Genomic DNA, 22,065 nt, shown 5'->3' with positions numbered 1-22,065 from the left:
GCCCTGGGGAAGGTGTGAAGCATCTGACATAGGGCCTGGCATTTGTGGGTGCTGAAAAGATTCCACCTCCCCATCACTCTCCTGCTGTCTTTGAAAACTCCCACTCTTCCATTTCCTGCTTCTGTCCTTGTTCCTTCGTGGGTGGCTCTTCTGAGCTTACTCTTTGCAAGGCGTCCCTCTGCTGCACCTTCCTGGATCCTCCCTTGTCTGATGGGCCTCTCATTGGTCCTGGCCACTTGGCCAGCAGCAAGGCCAGGGGTGGGGGCTCGGGGGGCCAGGAGGAAGGAGCAGCAGGCACTTCCCTGAGTGGGACCCTCCCAGCCCAGACCCAGATGTGCTTGGAGCAGATGGGCAGCCGCAGACGGGCTCCTCAATTCGAGGCATTTCTTTTCTGAACAGAATGAAAAAGGTGTTTTATGTGGCTATTCAGCTGTAGACACCAGTTCCTCCAGCTCATGGCCTGGGGAGAGGAAGATGGGGGGGGGGGAGGTCCTGGTTAACCCACCCTGTGGGGGAAAGATAAGTGCCTGAGCAGTTGGGAAGGTGGACATCAACAAGTGTGTAGGGGCGTGGTGTGAGGGGCGGACCTGTTGTCTCCGCCCTCCCCTGTCCTTGCAGAGTTGCCCTGTCCTGGCTGCCTTCTCACGTGGTGGTCTGGCTGCCTGGTCCCAGGGGCCATGTGATGGGAGCAGTCTGTATGGTTATACTGTCTGGACTAGTCTCAGTTCCGTTAATGGAGGTGTTAATGGAGTGTGGACCACGTGAGTTTTCTGACCCCCAACGCAGTTATGTGTGAGAGGAAGTGTCTTTCCTGGACAATTACTCAGCTGGTGAGCTTCCAGAACAGGCCTGAGGTCACACCCGTCTGACTACTTTCTAAGGAGTGGTGTGTAGGAAGGTGCTTAGACTCCCCCTTTCTTTGCTGGGCTGGGAGGTCAAGGTGGCCGTGCCGGAGAATGAGATACCACAGGAGGCAACTCCGGGGGGTCTGGGCCCCTGGCTGGCAGCACCCTTGGCAGTGAGCACTGGGGTCCCTGGGCTCAGCTGCCTGCTGGGCTCTGAGTGACCGAGGGGAGGGCTCCTCCTTTCAAGGAGCTTGAGGCTCACAGAGGGTCCCCCTGAGAGTCGCTGCCCACCATGGGGCCCAGTTCCCAGAGGCTCTGCGTCCTTTGGTCACGGAGACCATCCTTGACCCTGGACTCAGAGCCCGGCTCTCAGCCTTGGGGACGGTTTTATGGGGCAGCTGCCGGGGAGAAACGGGCCCTTTCTCTGTTTGCCCACTCTACTGGGGTCACTGCAAGCTTGACCTACTTCAGATAACACTTTATCACACCACTCCCTACTCAGAAAAATCCCTGTAATTCAGGGGTTTCCTATTTATTTTTCAGTTTTACTGCTATTTGGTGAAATGATATGACTATTGCCTGTGTGTTTAGCTGTGGAGTTAAATTATATATTGATCCGTCTCTCCCCACTTCTCTCTCTCACACGCAATCTCTCCGTCCCTCTCTCTCTGCTTCTCTCTCCCTCTCCCCTCCCCCTGTTTCTCTCTTTCCCCCTCTACCCGCTCTCTCTGACACACATACACACACATACCCTCTACTCTAGTCTCCGTGCTCTGCAGCTGCCTCTTCATGGCTGGGCCTGTAACTCAGCTTCAAGCTGTGAGCCACAGGCCGAGAAGCTCTGGGCTCCCCGTGCTCTTGGGGCCCGGCCCTGTTGGGTGGTATGTAAGGGGTGCTTTGTGGAGTCCAGGGGCACCTAGCCAAGGGCAAAGGGGGGGCTGGGCTGCGGTGAGTGTTGGCACCCCAGCCCTGTTCCCCTCTTTCACTTCAATCAGACCAATTTTACTTTTCTGTGTTGTCTACTGATGCTCTTCGTTAATTTTCTTTTGGAGAAATAATTCTATTGCTAAAGAACATTTGAAAATGACTGGCCTACTGCGCGCAACACTAAGCCCCTTGGGGAGGAGCGAGCCAGCGTCTCCATTTCCACAGCCACTGACTGAGGGAGATGAGTACAGTCATTTTTCGTGTGAGTCTGGGGTTGAGGGCTGGAACCTGAGGGGGGCTGTATTTGTGGGGATGGGGTGCTGGAAACAGTGCGTTGAGGGTGAAAGAACATTCCTCTTTAGAATACTTTTTGGGGAAGTATAGGACGCTTTTTTTTCTCCTAGAGCCAGCTCATCTGTGACCCACCCATCTGTCCTTCATCCATCCGACCACCAATCTACCCACTCATCCATCTGCCATCTGTTCATCATTCAGCCAGCCCTCACTTTCTAGGGCGACCTTCAGTCCCACCCACCATTCCTGGTGACCATGAGTTGTGAATGGGTGTCGCTTCCCGCGCAATGAGGGATGTGGGGAGCGAGGAGGGCAGCGCAGGGTTAAGAAAAGACAGTAGCCAGGAATAGAGTTTAAGGGGGGGGGTGTCAAATGACTGGCAGCCTCAAAGACTGGGCTGGGGTGCCTAATCGGGCCAATGCATTAGCTTTTATTAGTTAGGTGGGGATAAAGTTTGTCAATCTCAAGACCTGTGAATTCCATACACCATAATAGGAAACTGATTCAAGCCAATCACCCTTGTCTGATGTTTGTACTTCCCCAAGGGGTAAAACCTATATACATATAAATAGATGGAGAGCCCATCATTGAATCTCTTCCCCTGCAGGTTTTGGGAAGGAATGCAGCCTCAGAGGCAGAGGCTTTCCTTAGCCTGGGGAAGGTGGGGGGCTGTGCCCACCTATGCGAACCCCGTGGGTTCTTCTGTTGGTCCCCACTCGACTGCGCCTGGCTTGAGTTGCCCCCCCATCCCCCGTGGGGAATCTTACTCGTCACTGCCTGACCAGCCATCTTTTTGGGGCCAATCAGGGAGACATAAGGTGCAAACACAAAGGTGTAGCAAAGTCCCTGAAAGGATCCGTCTCACAGACTCTCCTTTCTTTGGGGGCAAGTACAAGAAGACAGACAGGTAGGCTGCTGCGTGGCGACAGATGGGGAAAGGTGGCAGTGTGTGGTTGGCTGCCTGACCTGGTTAACCCCTCCTCTAAGGAGAGTTGGGGCCTGGACCTGGACCCCTGCAGTAGGACTCCCCTGCTGGACCCAAGAGTCCAGATGAGACCCCATTGCAGCCTGGATGAGAAAGCCCATCAGGCAGGCTGAGCAGGGTGTAAGCACAGGGTGGAAAATAGCAAAGCTGGGAGGTCTTGGGGTACAGTTTCTCTGAGGAATCTTCCTGTATTAACAGAGTGTTCCTGCAGGAGCAGGTGATACGGGGAAATCTGGGCAGGTGAGGGAGGCAGGGTCCCAGCTCCTAATGCTGGCCGGGTTCGGACTACCAGGGCCGAGGCCTGGCTTCCATCCTGGTTGCCTGCAGGTGTCGCAGATCAGAACCAGGGGCCAAGGGGTAGACCAGATGTCTGGACTGAGGAGGCATTTGCTAACATGCTGGGTATGTCCTCACCTCTAGTGGATGTAGTGTAGGTAAGGCAGGAACGGGGTCCTGCTGGACCTCTGACCCTGCATGACCTTGGGTAGATTGTGGTCTCCCTGGATCTTGGTTTTCTTGTCTGTGTAATGAGGAGGCCAGACGAGAAAAGCAAAAAGACCCCCCTAGAGACTGGGATTAAATGTAAGGCCGCGGGTTGATGACTGAGTATTTATTTCACTCCTTATTAGCATAAGAGAGGAGGAAATGAGAAGTTAATATTGAGGCAGGCCTGAAATGTGAGCCTAAGAAGTGGGAATTTTATTACTACTTTGGGATTTTGCACTGGGTTCTTTTCCACAGAATTTAGGTTTGTAGGTTAATTATAAAAATGTTACCAGAAAAAAAAAAGAACCCCTTCTGATTTTCCATGTTTGATTGAGCTAGTGGTTGAGGTCCCTCATCCCTTGTCATCTTCCCCCGGCCGTTTGTCTGCATCTGCATTGTTTTTTGGTTCTTTGGCTTCAATAGCTGGCGGTGGAAAAGTGAAGAATAAGGCAAAGGCATTCAGTTTTCTTTCGTGTTGGTAGAAATCATCTATTTCTTTACTCGTCTGTTCTTTCATTCATAAACAAACCTTTAGTTGGAAGATAAATAAATAGACGTTGGGGTCAAGAAACAGTGTGGAGAGACCATTTAATAATTTCATTTGTCTCTGCGCTCTTGACCCCTGCCTGTTATAATGAAAAATTATGAAAATTGAAAATAAGGCCTTTATAAGATCCATGAGGGAAAATAAAATGAAAGAGAAAGCAAGTGGGTTGTGAATGCATTTAGCTCTGTAGTGAAACTAAATTTGGAATTAACACCAGTCTCAAGGAATTTGGGAAATTTCAATAGGGTCTTTGTTTTCTCTCATACAAAACGCACCACGAAGTCCCATGACAATGTGTAACGCATCTCATGAAAGGAAGCGTGTTCAGGAAAAAGGGATATTTATATTCCTTCAGACTCTATTTTACAGATTGCTACCGTGTTTCCCTGAAAATAAGACCTAGATGGCCCATTAGCTCTAATGCGTCTTTCGGAGCAAAAATTAATATAAGACCCGGTCTTATTTTAATATACTATAAGACCAGGTCTTATATAATATAATATAAGACTGGGTATGATATGATATGATATGATATGATATGATATGATATGATATGATATGATATAATATAATAATCGGTCTTATATTAATTTTTGCTCCAAAAGACACATTAGAGCTGATGGTCTGGCTAGGCCTTATTTTTGGGGAAACATGGTAGGACATCAAAGAGCTCCCCTTTTCCCACGTGAACCCCTGAGTCTCACTCCCCAACCATCCCCATAGGCCCTCCCTGCTTTTTTCTCTGTGAGAGAAGAAAGTTCTTTGGGAGAATCTGTACTTCAGTGGAGTCTGTGGAGACATGGCGCCATCACCACCTTTGCCCCTCATGGGCCCCTTTTTTACTCTCTTTCTGCTCCCAGATATCTTTGGAGCTGGTCAATTTCATCTTCTTGCAGTAACTTACTCCGGAGTCTCCTGAGCGGCGGGAGCCGGGCCTGGCAGCCTTCTGGACTTCTATGCTCTCTGTCCTCCAGGCAGCTCCACCGTCCTGGGAAATCCCTTTGTTCTCAGTCTTTTAGAAAATTCACTTAATCGAAGCTAATATGCATAGAAAAAGCACACAAAGCATAAGGGCCTGTCTTGATGAATTATTACAAAGTGCAAGTGCAGTTGTCAAGATAGACCTTTACAACTATTCCAGAAGCGTCCTTTACCTTTCTCTCAGGTACCACCAGTTAACCCTGCCTGTTTCCCCCAAATAACCACCAGCTTGACTCCTACTAATACATACTAGTTTTGCTGTTTATACCTTTATAAAAATGGAAGTATACTCTTTGAGAAGAATATGTGTCTTCCTGTTGTGGGACAGAGTCTCCTGTAAATGTCAGTTAGATCCCATTGACTATTTAGGCCATCTGTGTCCTTACTGACTTTCTGCCCGTTGTATGTATCAGTCACTGATAGAGGGTATGCCAGGCTCCAACTATAATGACAGTTGGTGTGTTCACTCCTCCTCACAGGTCTGTCAGCTTTTGCTTCATGTATTGTGATGCTCTGTTACTAGGTACATATATGTTAGAAATGTTTATGTCTCCTTGGAGAATCGACCCCTTCGTCATTGTGTAACGCTCCCTCTTCACCCGATAATCTTCCTTAGTTTGAAGTCTGCTTTGTCTGAAGTTGGTGTGGCTGTTCCAGCTTTCTTTTGATTCATGTTAGCATGGTTTATCTTTCTCCATCCTTCTACTCTTCACCCACCTGTGTCCGTATACGTATAGTGGGTTTCTTGTATTCAACATATAGCTGGGTCTTGTTTTTTTGTTTGTTTGTTTGTTTTAAATCCATTCTAGTAAATGCTGTCTTTTAATTGATGTATTTCTACCATTCACGTTTGAAGTGATTATTGAGTTAGCTGGATTAATATCTATCCAACTCCACATGTTGTATAACACTGTGTCCCACCCACACTTCCGTGGCAGATGACCCAGGAAGGCTGGGGGCGCTGTAGGGAGAGGAATGCCCTTCCCGCCACTGGGACAGGCCACCACATCCTGAGCCCTCGTGCATTCGGCAGGGTAAGTCTGGTCGTCCTTGGGAGAACTGCCGTGAGATCTGGGACAGGACCTGTGGGGAGTCCTGCACACCCTCTTCCAGTCGGGCCTCTTGCCAGGGGCCCAGGGGACAGGCCACCCAGAGCTGGCACTTCATCCTCTCCTAGAACATACTTTAGGGGAAGTGAGACCTTGGGTTCCTTGTCCAAATGACCCAAATCCTGCTATGGTCCCGTGGGGACCTCTTCCCAGGGCCCATGTTCCCAGAGTGGGCTGTGCTGCTGGCATGTTCACACCTCAGGTGACGGTGGCCAGAGGCAGTGGTCTGGGGGAGGAATGGATGGACCAATGGCGGGGCCCCTCAGGTATAGAAGGTTCTGGGGGTGGGAAAGAAGGGAAGGGACAGGCACAGGGCATCTTCTTGTGAAACCAAACTGGAGTTCTGTTCTGGTGCAGAACTCAGAGAAGCCTGAGGACACCAAGTTTGAACCTGGCTGTTAGGGGTTGAATGATGTCCTCCTTAAAAATGATAGGTCAGAGAAATCCTGGTTTCTCAGAAGGTGACCTGATTTGGAAATACGGTTCTTGTAGGTGTCATTAGTTCAGCTGAGGTCACATTGGAGCAGGGCAAGTCCCTAATCATTATAACTGGGATCTTTATAAGAAGACGGTCGTGTAAGACAGAGACACAGAATGCCATGTGAAGATGGAGGCAGTGACGTGCCTACAAGCCAAAGGATGCAAGGATGGCTGGCTGTCACTGGAAGCCAGGAGAGAGGTCTGGGACAGTTTCTCCCTCATGGCCCTCCGAAGGAAACAACTCTGCTGACACCTGGATTTCAGACTTCCAGCCTCCAGACCGCGAGGGGACAAGTTTCTGTTGTTTTACGCTAACACACCATCCTTCCACATCACCAAGAAGGTATATTTGTGAAGGTAGAAGAGAGAAGGTGTATTTTTCATCCTTTCAGCAAAGTTTTTGGTGGGCTAGACTTTCTTGCAGACTTAGGGCATATGGCTCACTTTGGGACTCCTGCTTGGGCCTTGCAGACGTCAGGGGGGAGCTGGCCTCTTGCACCCCCTAATTCTGGTTTCGGATTCAGTTTTATCCCACTCGCTCAGCCGGTGACCACTCACCCCGCACTTCCCAGCTCCTGGCATTTCCTCACTGTGCTCTCCCCACTGCTTTTGCTTTACTGGCCCTATACCAGCGCTGCCCAGTAGAATTTTCCGCCGTGATGAAAATGTTCTTTATCTGTGTTGTTCAACATGGCAGCCGCTAGCCATGGGTGGCTGCTGAGGGCCTGAGATGTGGCTAGTGCGACGTAGACACTGAGTTGTAGAAGTCATTTCGTAAAAATGTGAATTTAGCACATGTGGCTGGTGGCTACTGTTAGGTTGGTGCAAAAGTAATTGCAATTATTTGTAACCTGTTAAACCACAATTACTTTTGCACCAACCTAATATATTACCTAGTGCAGCTCCATACCGTACAACAAACCAAAGATTTTGTTTTCGAGGGATTTTGGGAGGTAATAAAAGTAAAGGAATGTGTTACATCTGTCATCTTTTACCTCGTATCTCTCACAAGTCTTAAGTTTTATGTCAAACAGACCTTAGAACTAAACCAGCAATAGTGAGTTAAAATAATGAAATTCTGGCCCTGTGTAGTAGGTGAGCCCTGTTAAACGGTCTGTGTGCAGAGGTGGCTTTAGCAGCCGTTCCTCTGGTCACAGGCGAGGGCCATGGAATGAACTGGGACCCCTGTCTCCCAGCCTGCTCTTCTCGCTTCAGTCCACCTTTCCTGGTTCCTCAAGGGCCCTTGGCCCACTGGCTTGAGCTGCAGCGGTTCAGCCTCCTGACCAGTCAGGCATGCCCGAAGCTTCCAGAAACATCAGCAGGCATCCCTTTGAGACTCCCAAACATCTAGGTTGGCCTCCCAGGCCCAGCAGCCAGAAAACAGATTGGGTTGGTAAAAATATGTGTGTGTGTTCTCACAGAACCTGAGAAAATCACACCTCCACTTTGATTAAAAAAAAAAAAAAAACTGTGCTGCTCCAATAATCACTTCCTGACTGGTGGGATGGCAGGCCACACGTCTGCCAAGTGTCTCGCAGAGGAGACTGCACACCTCCTTCTAGCTTGGTAAAATACCTTTATCTAGCCGATCTGCTCTCAAAAGGAAAGAAACCAAACCATAGGCTTTTGTTTCCAAATAACAATCGCCATGCAAACTCCTCCCAGGATGGAGGAAACAGGGACTTGAAAGCTGGCCCTGTAGGTTCAGGACGGGAGTATGCTTGGGGGAGAAAGGAGCCAAGGGGATTTGGACGTTTACAAGTGTTGGGGTCTGGGGAGATGCCAGCACCCGGAGTGTAAACCAGACCTCGACTGAACAGCAAGGTTCCATCTGCAGGAAGCATGACTTATTCAGGGGTTCGATGTACTCCAGTCCCTCTTGGAAACTGGAGCTCCTGTGTCCGAGCCCCAGCTCTCATCTTCCACCCTTTGTGATAGTCTGTTGGGCTAGAGTGATGAAAGGCATTTGTGCAGTTGTGCAGTCGTCCTGCCCCCCACTTCATCCCTGGTCCTCAGGCCAGTTTTGTGTGCGTGGCTCAAGAATTCAACCCTAGGGTGATCGGTGTCCCATGGAAGCTATTGCCTATAACAGAACAGTGACAGCCCTGGGAAGTTTTTCTTTTCTCTGCACCCTTTCCCAAAGTCAACCAGAGCTATTCTAGAATGTTCCCCACGATGCTGTTTCTGGAACAAGTGTTTCTCGGCAATGGCTTTGTGACCTTAGGCTGATCTCACACGTTACATGTCTTGGTTTTCTCATCTGTGATTCCAAAGGATCGCGTGAGAAGAAATCAGCAGATGCAAAAACATTTTTTGTCAAGTTATCAACTTTTGTGCCCATTTCAGTTTCACATTAAAAACTTTACTTGTCATATAAACAGTTTTCAGTTCACTAGGGGCTGTCCTCAAGATAACTAGCCCCCTAAGCCCCCTTTTTAAAAAAAAATATTGACATCCTTTGTGGCCTGAATTGACTGGTGATTTGGAAGATCTGTGAGCGAAGTTTACCCCTTGGATTTTTCATTATCCTGCAGGAGGGACTTTATAAAGGAGAGCTATGGACTCAAGATTAGTGTTCCCCAGAATGTGTATATTGAAATCCTAAACCCCATGTGATGGTGCAGCTTTTGGGAAGTGAATAGATCCTGAGGGTGAACCCCCGTGAGTGGGGTTAGTGTCCTTATAAAAAGAGACACGAGAGAAATGATCTTTCTGCACCACGGGAGGACACAGCATGAAGCCACCATCCGTAAACCAGGGAGAGACCTCTCACCAGGAGCCAACCATGCCAGTGTCCCGAGCTCTTTTCCAGCCCCCAGAACGGTGAGTGATTGTTGTTTAAGCCACCAGGTCTGTGGTGTTCTGTTACAGCCGTCCAGACTGGCTAAGATCAGGGTCGTGGCCTGAGTTTGTCAAAGCTGGGACTGGTCTTCACCAGTCTGGCCAACGGCATGAAGTGTGAGTACTTGCTATCCTTGGGGTCCTGCTCGAATACCTTCTGCTCCTGCCCTCCGGGGAGGGGCCTGCGGGGACACCCAAGGTGTGGCTGATCATCCAAGGAACAAAGATACTCAAGAATATTTACCATGGTGGCAGCCACAGCAGCCGCTAATTAAACCAAGAAGGAGGCCAAGGCGAGATGGAGGAGAGACACCGTTTATGCCAGAACTTGGACGTGACAGTGGCATGCCAATATTAGGCCTGGGCCCCAAGGGCCCTGCCTTAAATGCTTCCTTCCTAATCTCTTCCAGCTAGAAGTAATCTCCATTCAGAACTTCCTCAGTGTGCTATCTGCTCCTCTCCTGGGGTGCTTATTGCTGTCTGCCTCCAGGGAGTAATTTCCCAAACGCCTTATCTCCTTCTAGGCCACTAGGCCTCAAGGGTTGGGTCTGTCATAAACGCCTGTTATCTTCCTCCTGCCCAGCCGAGGGCCCTGCACAGGGCTGTCATTGAGCCAAATCCAGCCCCACAAGCCCCACGTGGTATCAGATGCCGCGCCCTGGATTCTGGGGCCCAGCAGATTTCTGTGCACCAGCAACCTGGCTCCTGGGAGACAGGGCAATGTCCCCAGTTGGCTGCCATCTTGGGAATTCAAAGTCCCCTGGAGGAAGTTGCCCCAGGCCTTGTTGAGTCTCTTCACTGTCTCCTGCTGTGCTCTACTCCTTTCCATCAAATCTCACCTCTCTCTGTGATATCTTCTCTCACTTCGCATCAGCTGGTCAGTTGTCCATCTGTCCCTGTTCAGGGCTCATCTGTCTGGACCCTGCGACCCCTCAGCCTCCCTTCTATCCTTCACGGCCAGGTTCTCCACTATTTGCTGGGTTTGTGTGCGCCTGTTGGTCTTCATCTGCCGGCCTTGTCTGCAGCATTCCTCCTGCTGATGATGCCTCGAGAAGCCTCTGCTCCCCTGGCGCCATCGGCCAACTCTCCTGTTCTCCTTCCGGCACAGCAGTGTGTTTCCCACGCGTTCGCCCTCTGCACTCACACGCCCGATGCGCTCTTTCCTGCTACATGACTCCAGCTACCACTTGGCGCTCACCTCCCCACCTCCCCACCCCCCAGATCTACAGCCACAGCTTTAGCCTTTTCCCTGACGTGATTTCATGCCACATTTCCAGTTGTCTGCTTACAGCCACGCGCACCTCAGACACACACGTCTAAGATAGAAGTGAAGCCTTATCGTCCAGTCTCTGCTGCCAGAGCGAGTGGACCACCTTCTGGCTGCTGCGTGGTCCTGGCTCACCTCTCCCTCGGCCCATCCGATGACCAGGTGTGGTCAGGTGGGCCAGGCTCTATAACAGGTATCCCTGAAATCTCAGTGGCTTCACATGGTATACACTTGTTTCTTGCCCATCAGGTTTGATGTGGCTTGGTTGTGACTCCCTGCAGCTCTCCTCCAGGCAGCCGCTCAGGGATTGTGTTTTGTTCCAGCTGTCACTGTGCCACCCGGAGCCTGTGACGTCTATGCTTGGTGCAGGAGGGGAAGAGCAGATGAAAGGGTTCTGCAAGAAGCTGGGATGGTTGACATCATTTCTGCCCCGTCCACTGGCTGGAACTCGGTCCCCTGGCCCCAAGGTGAACTGCCAGGGAGGCTGGGGAATGTCGTACCTGGCTCCCACAGCACTGCCTCTGCTGTGCCCCCTCCCTCTGCCGCCTCACGGCCATGGGCCTGGTCTCAGTCTTCCTCGTGTCCTACCTGGACTAGTGGCCTGACGCGTCCCCCGCTCGCGGTGCCTTTCCTCCTGGCCGGCTCCCCTCACCACAGTGGGATCCGCCGTCCTAGTCCGCAGGCCACGCCACGTCCTGCTTCACACGTTTCAGGGGCGGGACTCCCGTGCCCTGCTCCATGTCAGGAATGAGCAGGAGGCCTTCGTGGGCACACCCCTCTCGCCCTCTCCAACACAGCCTTCTCTGCAGCCACAAGGAACAGCAAGTGTTGGAGCAGGCTGGCTGTAAGTCCTCATGTGTGGTGACTGTGCTGTGTGGCTTCTGTCACCATCAATGCTTGGTGATGTGTCTTCTTCATGTCCTCCTCTTTATCCACAGAACGCTGGTCACCAGCTGTTTGTTGGGTGCACAAGTGAGCGAGGTCCATTGTCAGGTTTTCTTCAACTCCCTCCTCTACCTACATCCATCCATCCATCCATGTGTGCCTTAGAAATCACCCTAATCTTTACTTCTTGGCCCATTTCTGTAACTTAAGAAGTGAGAAAATAAGTGTGCGAGACTCTTGCTATATATTCTGTTCAAAGAAATGAACTTGATCTTATCTGTCACGTGAGGCCTGCTCTCCTTAGACAGTCACCTCAGGGATGTCATTGCCGCCTGGAACCTTTTGGGTGGCTTCTTGGGAAACTGATTGCAGAGTTAGCTCACCGGTCACACAGGAAAGCCATTGCCATGGCTTTATATCACCATCTGCACGATTCAAACATCCCAGGGATCCTCCCAAGTTATGTTCACAAATTCAAAGTGTGTTGCCCAACACATCATCAACGTTCAGTTAGTGCAAAAACGAGGTGTATTAAAATTCCTGTTCCCTAAATGGCTGCCACATCGTGTGTGTGTGGAGGGGTGGGAAGCAGAGAGGGGCCCTTTGTTAGTATCCTAGGGCTGCTGTAACCTAGCCTCACAGAGCAGGTGGCTGAAACAACAGAGATGGATGGCCTTATTTCTAAATACAGTCACATTTTGAAATACTGGGGGTTAAAAATTCAGCCTATGCATTTTGGGGGACACAGTTCAGCCTATCACAGCCACCGACTGAAATGCCTGCTGCCCTCAGCTCTGCACATGGTGCCTCTGTGACCTTGGAGGAGTCCTCTCCTTGCTGGGTTTCAGTTCGCTTATCACTACCATGTTTCCCTGAAAATAAGACCTAGCCAGACCATCAGCTCTAATGCGTCTTTTGGAGCAAAAATTAATATAAGACCCGGTCTGATATTATATTATACTATATTATATTATATTATATTATGCTATATCATACCCGGTCTTATAGTAAAATAAGACTGGATCTTATATTAATTTTTGCTCCAAAAGACGCATTAGAGCTGATGGTCCTGCAAGGTCTTATTTTTGGGGAAACACGGTAACATGAGGGGTCAGACTAGATCACTCTGTCTTTCGAGCTTCAGAGCTCTGTGATAACCTGTGAAAGTATCGCATTAGGATGATATACGGCTTCTGTGACACAGGCACTGCCAGGGCTTTCAGCATTCAAGGCCAGCAAACCCTCTGTGCTCAGAGGTTTCTCAATATTTGACGACAAACTCTGTTATCTCTTTCTGTTGGCAGGCTAAACATTTTGCCTGGGCTCTGAAAGCAACAGCAGCAGGGTCTCAGCTGGAAACACCCTCAGGGAAACACATTTGGTCTTTTCCAGTCTGTTGAGTCCTGAGGTGGGAGCTCCTTATCACGAGCTGAAGGAAGCAAGGTGTCTGGTGCCTTCTAAGTGGAACTAGGGCCCTTTCTTTTCAGGGTCATTCTATGCCCGTGCACTGTTAAAGATCAAAGCCAAAAACGCAAGTAGACAATGAAAGGGTCAGCAAGGATGGCACACCCTTCTTACCTGGGCGCAGAGGCAGACCCACTCAGCCACAGTTGGGCTTTGGCTAGCTGGGGGCCCCTTAATACTCTGTGGATCCCTAGAATTGTGCCTGGTAGGCAGTGATTCCTAAAGAGGCCTGAAGCAGTCACTTACAGCCCATTCGCATTGAGCAGAAGCTGGTGCTCCTGTCCTGCCTCCCAGGCCAGAGGACATTGCCAGGCTGGATACACCAGGCTGGTTTCCCGCAGCCAGGGTGGGAGGGAAGGTCTCCCAGCAGGACCAGGGTCTGCTTCTGTCTTCAGTGGGTTGCTTCACCCTTCTCTTCACTTCTTGAAGCTGGTCTTCAAACCCAGCATGGCGTATTTATGCAGGCAGCCTAACCTTCCAGATTCTGTGTTTCCTCCTCCACGGCACTGCGACACTGATGCCCAGGAGAGTTGTTGTGCGTACCCAGCCCGGTACCCAATACATGGCAGCTATCAGGTTATTTATTCTGTGTGAGCCTCTGCTGACTTGGGTGACGTTGGATGAGTCTGGACCCTGGAGTGAAGTTTCCCACTGGGAATGCCGTTTAGCTATTCGGAGCTCAGCATAGTCGTCTCATAACCTGCATGGACACAGCGGTTTGGAGGCACCCAGCACGTCACATGCGTCCTCTCTTCTAACCCGTCACTGTGACGTCAGTGCAGTTACCTCCCTTTGATACGGAGGACGTGCTGGAGAAATGGAAGGTCACGTGAGCTTCTTGTCCAGGGTCACAGAGGTAATAAGAGGATGAGCGTGTCCCTGGCCTGGGTTCCCTATTGCTGTCATAAATGGTTGTGAGAGAGAGACCTTGCGGGGAGCGTGCAGGGGACGGCTCCGCCCAAATGCAGACCCTGCCCAGTCTTGTTAGGCTCCAAAAATACTAGCTTCCACCAAGGGAAATCAATGACAAGTCTGAAAGAAAAAGAATGCTGCTCATATGTTTTCTAGGTGTTCTCTTCATTGTGGGTAATTGAGTCAGTTTCTGCTGGTCCATAGCTGGGCAGGAGGGGGGGAGGACAAGAGGAGAGAGACTGAGAGAGAGAGAGAGAGAGAGAGAGAGAGAGAGAGAGGTGGAAGGAGGAAAGGGAGGGGGGTGGGGAGGAGAAGGGAGAGGGAGGGGTGGGGTAGAAGTGTCAGCGGGAAGAGAAAGAAGAAGGAAGGGGTAGGGAGGAGGGGAAGGGAGAGGGAGGGAGGAGGAGGGAGAGGAGGACAGCCGTGTGTGAAGCCCAAGTGGCCTGGAGGGTCCCCTTTTGGCCTCCAGGGGGTGGGGGCATGTGCAGCTTAGCCCTGCAGGACACCTGGTGTTGTTGCTTGTGAGTTGGTCATCTCATTCAGGCTAATCAAACTGCTTCAGCCTCAGTTTGTTTGTCTGGAAAATGGGGATAATAATACAAACCTCACAGGGTTTTGGGGTTTTTGTGAGGCTGACATTCCATAGTGTATGTGAGAAAAAGACTAGCATGAACTTTAAATGCCGCTTGTGTCTGGAGGCTGTTTCCAGGAACTTTGAGGTTGGGAGGCAGGGAGAGGCTCCAGGAGGCGCAGGGGGACCAGGAGACCAGGGAGGAGGGTCAGGGCCTTTTGCTAACTTCAGTGCAGCGCCGGCTCTGGCTTTCAGGCCCGGAGGCCCCCTCATTCCAGCAAACATCACTGCGGCCTTCTCTGTGCCGGCACTGGGCACCTGCGAGCCAGGGACCCTGTCCTGGGCCGACGCAGAAGCTTAACTCAATCTCGGGGAACAAGGCGAGGGCTCCCTGTCCCTGTCCCTCTGTCCTGCTCTGCTCTTAGACAGCTCTTCCGGTGAGGATGCTCTGACCCTTTGTCTGACACCAGGACCGGTTCCCAACCTCTGCCCTGCTGCCCACTTGCCTTCCTACCATGTCCCAAGCCCCTGATAGCTGTCCTGGGTCCCCACCTCCTCCTCTTTCCCTGTCCTGATGCCTCAGCCTGTTCAGCTGGCCCCTCTGCCCAGCTGACACTCTCCAGCAGTTTGTCCTGCAGTTTCATGCCTCTGTGGGTCACCCCCGCTGCCAGCCACTCTCACACCGGGACACTGAGCCCGTGTTACCCAAAGATGCCTGTGCAAGGATGTGATTAATCTCAGTCAGTCACGATACTGACTTTAAGTTTCTTTTGAACAGGGCACCAGGGGTGGCAGAGCTTCTGTGCCGGTGTCCCCAAGGCTCCTGGCCGCAGCTCCCAGTCATGTGCACTGAGCACTCGGAGTCACACAGAGAGTAATCGGAGAACTGGGACTGTAAGCGGGGTCCTTCTGGCTTTGCCGTCTGGGTGCTCCTAGCCCCGGGCTGGGGGCCTCCCGCGTGCCTCCTCACTACCACTCTCTGCCCGCTCCCCAGGCCCCCCATCCCGAGACAAGACCCTCTGCCATGAGGCATCATCCTGTGACCTCACGCACGTGAGGAGGGGCCTCCTCACAGTCTGCCATGCCTCAGTTTCCCTCCAGAACTACAGGACACCGTAGCAGAACCCGCGTGGAATGAATGGTTCTTGGCCAGCAGTCAGACAAGTTTAAGAAAGATGACATTTTTTCTTTACAAGAAATAAAGGAAAAGGCTGTCTTGCTAAGTCAACAAAGCTGCTTGCATCGCTGTTCACTTGGCCAGGCAGCTCCTCATTGACTTGTAATGGGCTTGGGCTCTGCCAAACCCGTTTCCCACTGCAGTCAAGACGATTCATCATGTGAAGTGTTCAGCAGGACGGAGGCCTGGCTGAGGAGCTCGCAGGCAGCAGCAGGCCTGGGTGGGAGCGCTCAGCACAGGCCGCCGTGCATCCCAGCCCTTTCCTGCCGCTGAGAAGTGCTCGGACCCTGAGCTCCTGCAGAGGGCCCGCCCGGGGCAGGGCTGTAGCTCCGCCAGTGGATGTGCCCACTGCCCTTTCCGACAATGTCCTATCTTTCCTCCCCAGGGTTCTTCTTCAGTGACTCTTCCTCAGGAGGCCATTGCTGGTCTAGCTCGAGCAGGTCCTGCCTCAAGAAACTTGAGGACCGGCTGATAGGGAGTGGATCGCAACCTTGGTGTCTGCAAGGAAGTGGGAGGAATCGTGGAGAAAGCATGTGCCACTTGCCTTTGTCACAGTCACCTGTCCTGGGGAACCTCTCTTTCAAAACAAAACAACCAAAACCAAAAACCCCAAAACAACAACCAAAACGAGATTTGCACTGAGCTTTTAGGGGACCTCTTGAGGCATTTCTCATCACAGTGCTGGTGGGGAGCTGTATTGGTATTGTTTGTGGGCAACAGGGAATTTGTGTCTGGCCCCAAGTCACACAGGCTTGGAGGCCAGGACGCAGGGCAGAGTTTGGCGTTTCTTTATCTTACTCTCTGGATTGTCTGCTCTCGGTGTCACTGCGCGGCCTAGATCAGGCCAACCGGCTCGTCTGCCTAAAGGACTTCTGTGTGAACTAGGAGCAGGTTCTTTCGCCCCGGGCCTCTGTGGGACATTGCAAGGCACATTTCAGGCCAGCACAAGAATCAAACCAATCAGAGCCGCCCTAGAGCTGGGAGAGCTGCTTTTGCAGTGGTGAGCAGGGCTCCCTTTACACTGGGTGTGCTTTGGGGGGGTGTCTGCAGGACCCCCGTCGCAGAGCGCTGCTTGGACAGGCCTCCTGATGGACTTGGAAAGCAGGGTTCAGTGCTTCCTACGCAACTCCCCCTCTGAGAGCTTCTGGCCCTCTGCCTTTCCCAGTCATCTCCGTGGGTAGGTGACTAAAGCAGAGGCTTTACTCCTGAAGTCAGTTCTGGGTAAAACCGAAGAAAAGGGTAAGTTGGGAGCCAGCCCTTTAGAGAATAGTAGTCCTGTTCCCCTGGGAGGCCTGTTACCGCTGGTCTGAGACAGCTTTCCTAGTATTGATTGTTGTGTTAAAGAACAGAGACTCCATGGAGTACATTTGCAGACCTAATGGCTCCATTGAGCGATCCACGAATTGGGAAGCACCCACGTAGCAAGTAGAGGGGCCCCAAAAAGCTGTACAACATGGAAGGTATTTATAGGCAGAAACTGGGTGGGACAAGAAAGTTATTAGCTAAAGAGCAGAAAGGATTGTTTCAGGAAAAGTTATCTCCGCTAAGAGGAAGGTGGGGGTCTTATCAGGCAGATTGCCTCAGTTTCCCTTGGTGAGATTGAGGGGAGGGAGGATGGAGAGGGCCCACGTGACAGATTAGCTCATTAGTACTGACCAGTTAAGATTATATTCCTGGAGAAGGTTGAAACTGCAATAGGTCAGGTTTTAAGTCTATGTTCGGTCTCACAGGCTTTATTTAGCACAAGTGACTCCATTTTGGGCCTGTGGTTTTCTCTTTCACAGCTGTCACCTAAACAGGATGCTGGGCTAGGGGAGGCTTTTGAGTGGAGGGTTAGACCGCAGACTGAACCAAGAGCAGAGGTGGACAGAGCATCAGAGCATCCGAAAGCTGGTTATCGGCTCACAGCTCAACTCAGCCTCCCGAGAAGAGCTGTCCTGTCCCTCCCCTTGGACAAAAAGAAGTGATCTTTGGTTCAAAGTGGGAGACAGGGGACAACGGGTGGACAGAGAACCCTGGCTGGGTGGGTAAACAGCAGGACTTACAGGAGTTGTCACTGCTACACTTCACTCCCAAGAATTACTCAAGTCAACAGTATAGGTTCATAACAAAAAAAAAAATCAGGTTTGGCAGTTCCTACTTGAGTGTATATCCCAATGTCTGATTGGTTTATAGTTTGTAGATTCGATCACCATCTTCGTGTGATTTTATCCCTGGAGTCACCACAGAGATGAAATCTCCATGTGAAATTGTGTTATTAACTCAGGGAGAAAGGACGCTGCTCATTGTCTGCTGAGGTCACCTTCATGTTTTCCTTGTGGCTGTCAGTGGGAAACCCACAAGTCCTAGGTGATAGAGTCCATGTATCTACTCTCTGGGTTTAACATGACCCGTAAAAATCATTCATGACAATGTACTCTGTGGTCTGTATGTCTTTTTATAACATAAGTTTCCTACTGAGATATGATTCACATACCATAAAGTCCACCCATTTAAAGTGTACAATCCAGTGGTGTTTAGTATCCTGACCAAGTTGTGCAACCATCATACTGTCTGATTACAGACCATTTACACCCCCCCAAAGAAACCCCACACCCGTTAGTTAGCAAAGCTAAGGGGAGGTGGATTAACCCAGCACATGCGGTTCCAGCGTCCCCCTCCGAGGAGGTGCCCTTGGCTCTGGGGACTCAAGTCTCAAGACCTTTGACGAGAAGACCCTGCTGGCATGGGAGCTCTTGGTGGCCTAGAATGTTCTGTCATTTCCAACCGAGCTGGCCTTTGGAGGGTGTTTTCGCCCTGTACCTTGGAAGCAGGGAACCATGAGCACCATGGGACCCTTGCACAAGTGAAGGAGGCTTGGCCAGGAGGGGGCCCACATTTGGTGGGTTTGGGGGTAAAGGAAGACTTCTGCTCGAGGGGGAGCTTTGTGAGAGAGCAAGGGGCTTTTTGGCAAGTTTAGTAACAGCAAAGGGCAGGCTTGCCTGTTGGCTGAGGAAGCCTGTGAGAGTAACTTGGTTACGGCGTTGCCTTGTCTGGCTGTGGGGAGGCCCAGGTCCAGGCCTCTGTTCAGAGGTGCTGGAGGATGGTCCCTGCCCCAGACTTTGGTTCTGAAATTTGGCTCACATGCGACCCTGCAGAGGACAGCCTCTCACCTGGGAAAAGAGAAGTTAGGCCTGCCCCTTTGACTGGTTCCCATGAGCATGGCACCTACTTGGGAGGTGGCAAGGTTTGGGGGCGAGGTGCTTGGCACCCCTCCGCATTCTCATCCTGCCTTTGATTTGGGAACCTGTGTCTGAGTCGAGGCCCCCCGCCCCCGCCCCCGCCACCCTGGTGGACTTGAACTTTGGCCTCTCTCACGTGGTCTGTCTGGGGAGCACTTGTGACCTAGTTCTGGACTCTTTGAACCCAACCCTCCCCTAACCTGCCCAACCTCCACTGAGGGGGCAGGGAATGTGGTCCTTTCTGGTTCTTCCTCCAGAGCGGACATGAGCAGGATGTTGTCCTGTAAACCAGCTCACCTGTATGCAGACGATGCCTCCAGGGTCCTCCTCATCCCCAGTGGTGGGAGCAGCAGCCAGGAGACTGAGGTGGGCTCCTGGGAAGGCTGCCAGGAAGAAGTGGACACAGTATTCCCAGGAGCGTTGGGTTGCTTCTGGAGGTCACACCCTCCATATCTCAGGGATGGCATCATGGTCCTGGCTTCCCCCCAAATTAGAGACCGGAGAGGCATCTTTGGGGTCTCCTCACTGAAGTGCCACATCCTGCTGGTGACCCTGTCCTGGACATGTCTGCCTGTGACACCTCTGCCCACCCCTCTCATTTCCACTCCCACCACTTGGGTTCAGGCCTTCATCACATATTGTATATCCATCGTAATTATATATCCATCGTAATTGTACATCCATTGAATATCATGTAGTCATTGTATAGTCATCACCTATTACATCTGCATTGTAGTTTGTACGATGCATATTCATGTATAGTTTCTTCATCATATATTGACTCATTGCAACAGGACACCTAAGTGGTCCCCTGTGCCAGGTCTTACCGACTCCAGGGCAGCCCCATGTGGTGGCCTGAGTGACTTTTCCCCAGTGCAGCCTGTCCCAGTCACCTGCCCTGGTTCATGGATGGGGTGAAGCTGTGCCCTTTGTGTCTGAGGCCCCCAGGGCTGGGCCCCCCCTTCAGCATCCTGCCTGCCTGTGGCTCCTCCCAGCTGCCTCGAGTCCCCTGACCGGGTCTATCTCACTCTCCAGGCTCTGCCTGTGCTGCTCTCTCTGTCAGGATCAGCTGACAGCTACTTTTTGGACCCAAGGACTAGTGATTACACAGCACGTGATGGGTCACGAATGCCTTGGTGGACCCGAGCTGATATGATCTTGACCACAGTCTGAGGGAGGCTTGTTAGCACTAGTGGTTGGTTGCCTGGTGAGTAGAGACTGACGCCAAGAGAGGCTGGGTGACTGGACCAGGGTCACGCAGCTCAGGGGGGAGGGCTGAGGCCTGACTTGGCTCTTCTGTCGTCCGAGCAAGGGGTTGGCCATGTGCCAGCATTTTTCTGAGAAAAAGGGGTGGTCCTATGGTGGAGGACAGCTAATGCAAAAGTTACTGGTTAACCTTTCAGAGTTCCTGCAGTGGTGGTATCCACGGTTTACCATTTTCCTCGTGGCTTGTCGCTCACAGTTCCGACCTGGTCTGTGATACTATGAACATGCCCATTTGGCATAGAGTGTGGCTGGGAGCCCACCGTCCTCTCCCCCCACTCCCCACTTCCCTCTCTTGGAGGAGTCTGGAGGCTGAAGTAAGAGCTCCTCATGGGAGTTGAGGGGTGAGGCAAGCTGAAGAATTGGTCGAGAGAAGAGACCAAAGGACCGGTCAGCCCTGGATGGGCCTGGAGTGGGTTATGGAGCCAGGCCCCTGGGCTGCGGGCTGGTGCACAGGATTTGTCAAGAACCCAGGAGCACATGGGCAGGGCTGCGTGCCAGCCTGAGGACTGAGCGGCAAGAGCGGAAGTGGGGGACCTGCAGTGTCCTCACTGCCAGACTACCGTCTACACCACAGCATGGGGGCCCAGGGATCCCCTCCCAGGGACATCCCAGCCCCCAGAAGCAGGTGCACAGGGGATCTGCAAGAGGTGAGACCCCGGCCCTCCAAATCTCGAATATTTTACCACTGCTCATTAAGGTTTGCTGGAGAAAAGAAAACCTTGAAACAACATTTTTTGGGAAAAAGAAAGAAACGTAACCTCTAGTTCTCGTGATACTGCTTGGTGGCTGAATGACTCATCTGAAGCATGGAATAAGGAGAAAAGGGACATAAGCAAGGGGGAAATTCTGACGTGGACAGGCGGGTTTTTTTCAAATAGGCATCTTGTTTACAAGCTTCAGTTTGTAACTGAGCGGGAGGATGTACGTAACCGTACCTTTTGGAGGACGAAGTGCTGACCAAGTTGTGAAGGGCACTGGGGACCAATTTCTGGATCTGGTGGCAGTGTTTCCTCCTCTGTGACAAGCAGGCACAGCAAGGACGCTCTCTCAGACCCTGGACAGAGGCCCCGACCTCAGCCCTGACTGCCTGAGGACAGCCAATGACTCATGTCCTTTGTCCTGTCTGCTCCTTTTCATATTGTTACCCTCGTGTCCTTCCAAGGAAAGCACAGAAAGAAAACAAACTGCTTGTTATTTACTCCATTTAACGTGTGTGTTTGTGTGAAAACTGAGTGTGTATGTGGACAAAGTAATTCGGATAAAGAGAAACAGTTTTTTATTAGGGAATGTGTTTGAGGGAAATTTTAGTTTTGGATTCTTGTTTTAGTCTCGTGTGTTTTTTTTTTTTTTTTTTTTTTCCTATAAAATAACATTGCGAAAAATAAAAATTTATTTTTTATGTTATATTCTTTCAAGGGTTTTCACCAGATGGAGAAATAGTTTTCACTGGGTAGAGCTATGCAGAAAGGAAGAAACCCACATTAGAGCTGGGACTAACGATGTTTTCTTCAAGTTCATAAGGGGAAAAAGCTGTAGCAAAATGGCTTGCTGGTTTTGGGGGGGAAGATCCATTTTTGGCTTGTCTGGTACCCTCAACTGTGGGCCAGGGGCTTCCTTCAGAAGATACCAGACTTTAGCAGTGAACAAAAATGGCTTCTATGTCCCAGGTGACACTTCTGAGCTCTTGACAGCTGAGGTATTCTCTTGGGAGAAAGATGAAGTTAATGGAAGCTTCTGGAATCTCTGCGGGGCCCTGCCCTGCTGCAGGGGAGGTGGCTCGCACAGCCTGGAGCCCCACTCCGTGGGG

At 51.3% G+C, this 22,065-nt stretch overlaps 1 long non-coding RNA gene across 6 annotated transcripts; it reads left to right on the top strand.

Annotated features, from left to right (window-relative positions):
* The first annotated feature begins 638 nt into the window (after positions 1 to 638).
* On the top strand, positions 639 to 21,662 carry LOC141571497 (uncharacterized). Of its 6 annotated transcripts, none has more exons than XR_012496242.1 (4): positions 639 to 830; positions 1,898 to 2,034; positions 6,667 to 11,229; positions 15,373 to 21,662. It is a non-coding gene; the product is annotated as an uncharacterized LOC141571497 (long non-coding RNA). The 6 variants fall into 6 exon arrangements; XR_012496240.1 differs by having other exon boundaries at positions 6,667 to 11,606; XR_012496243.1 differs by lacking the exon at positions 15,373 to 21,662 and having other exon boundaries at positions 6,667 to 6,997; positions 10,773 to 11,930.
* Positions 21,663 to 22,065: the final 403 nt, after the last annotated feature.

The sequence above is a fragment of the Rhinolophus sinicus genome, linkage group LG05 (genome assembly GCF_036562045.2).
Source record: "Rhinolophus sinicus isolate RSC01 linkage group LG05, ASM3656204v1, whole genome shotgun sequence".
Classification (NCBI taxonomy): domain Eukaryota; kingdom Metazoa; phylum Chordata; class Mammalia; order Chiroptera; family Rhinolophidae; genus Rhinolophus; species Rhinolophus sinicus.
The sequence above is the reverse complement of the archived record's forward strand: the minus strand, read 5'-3'. Positions and strand labels throughout refer to the sequence as shown.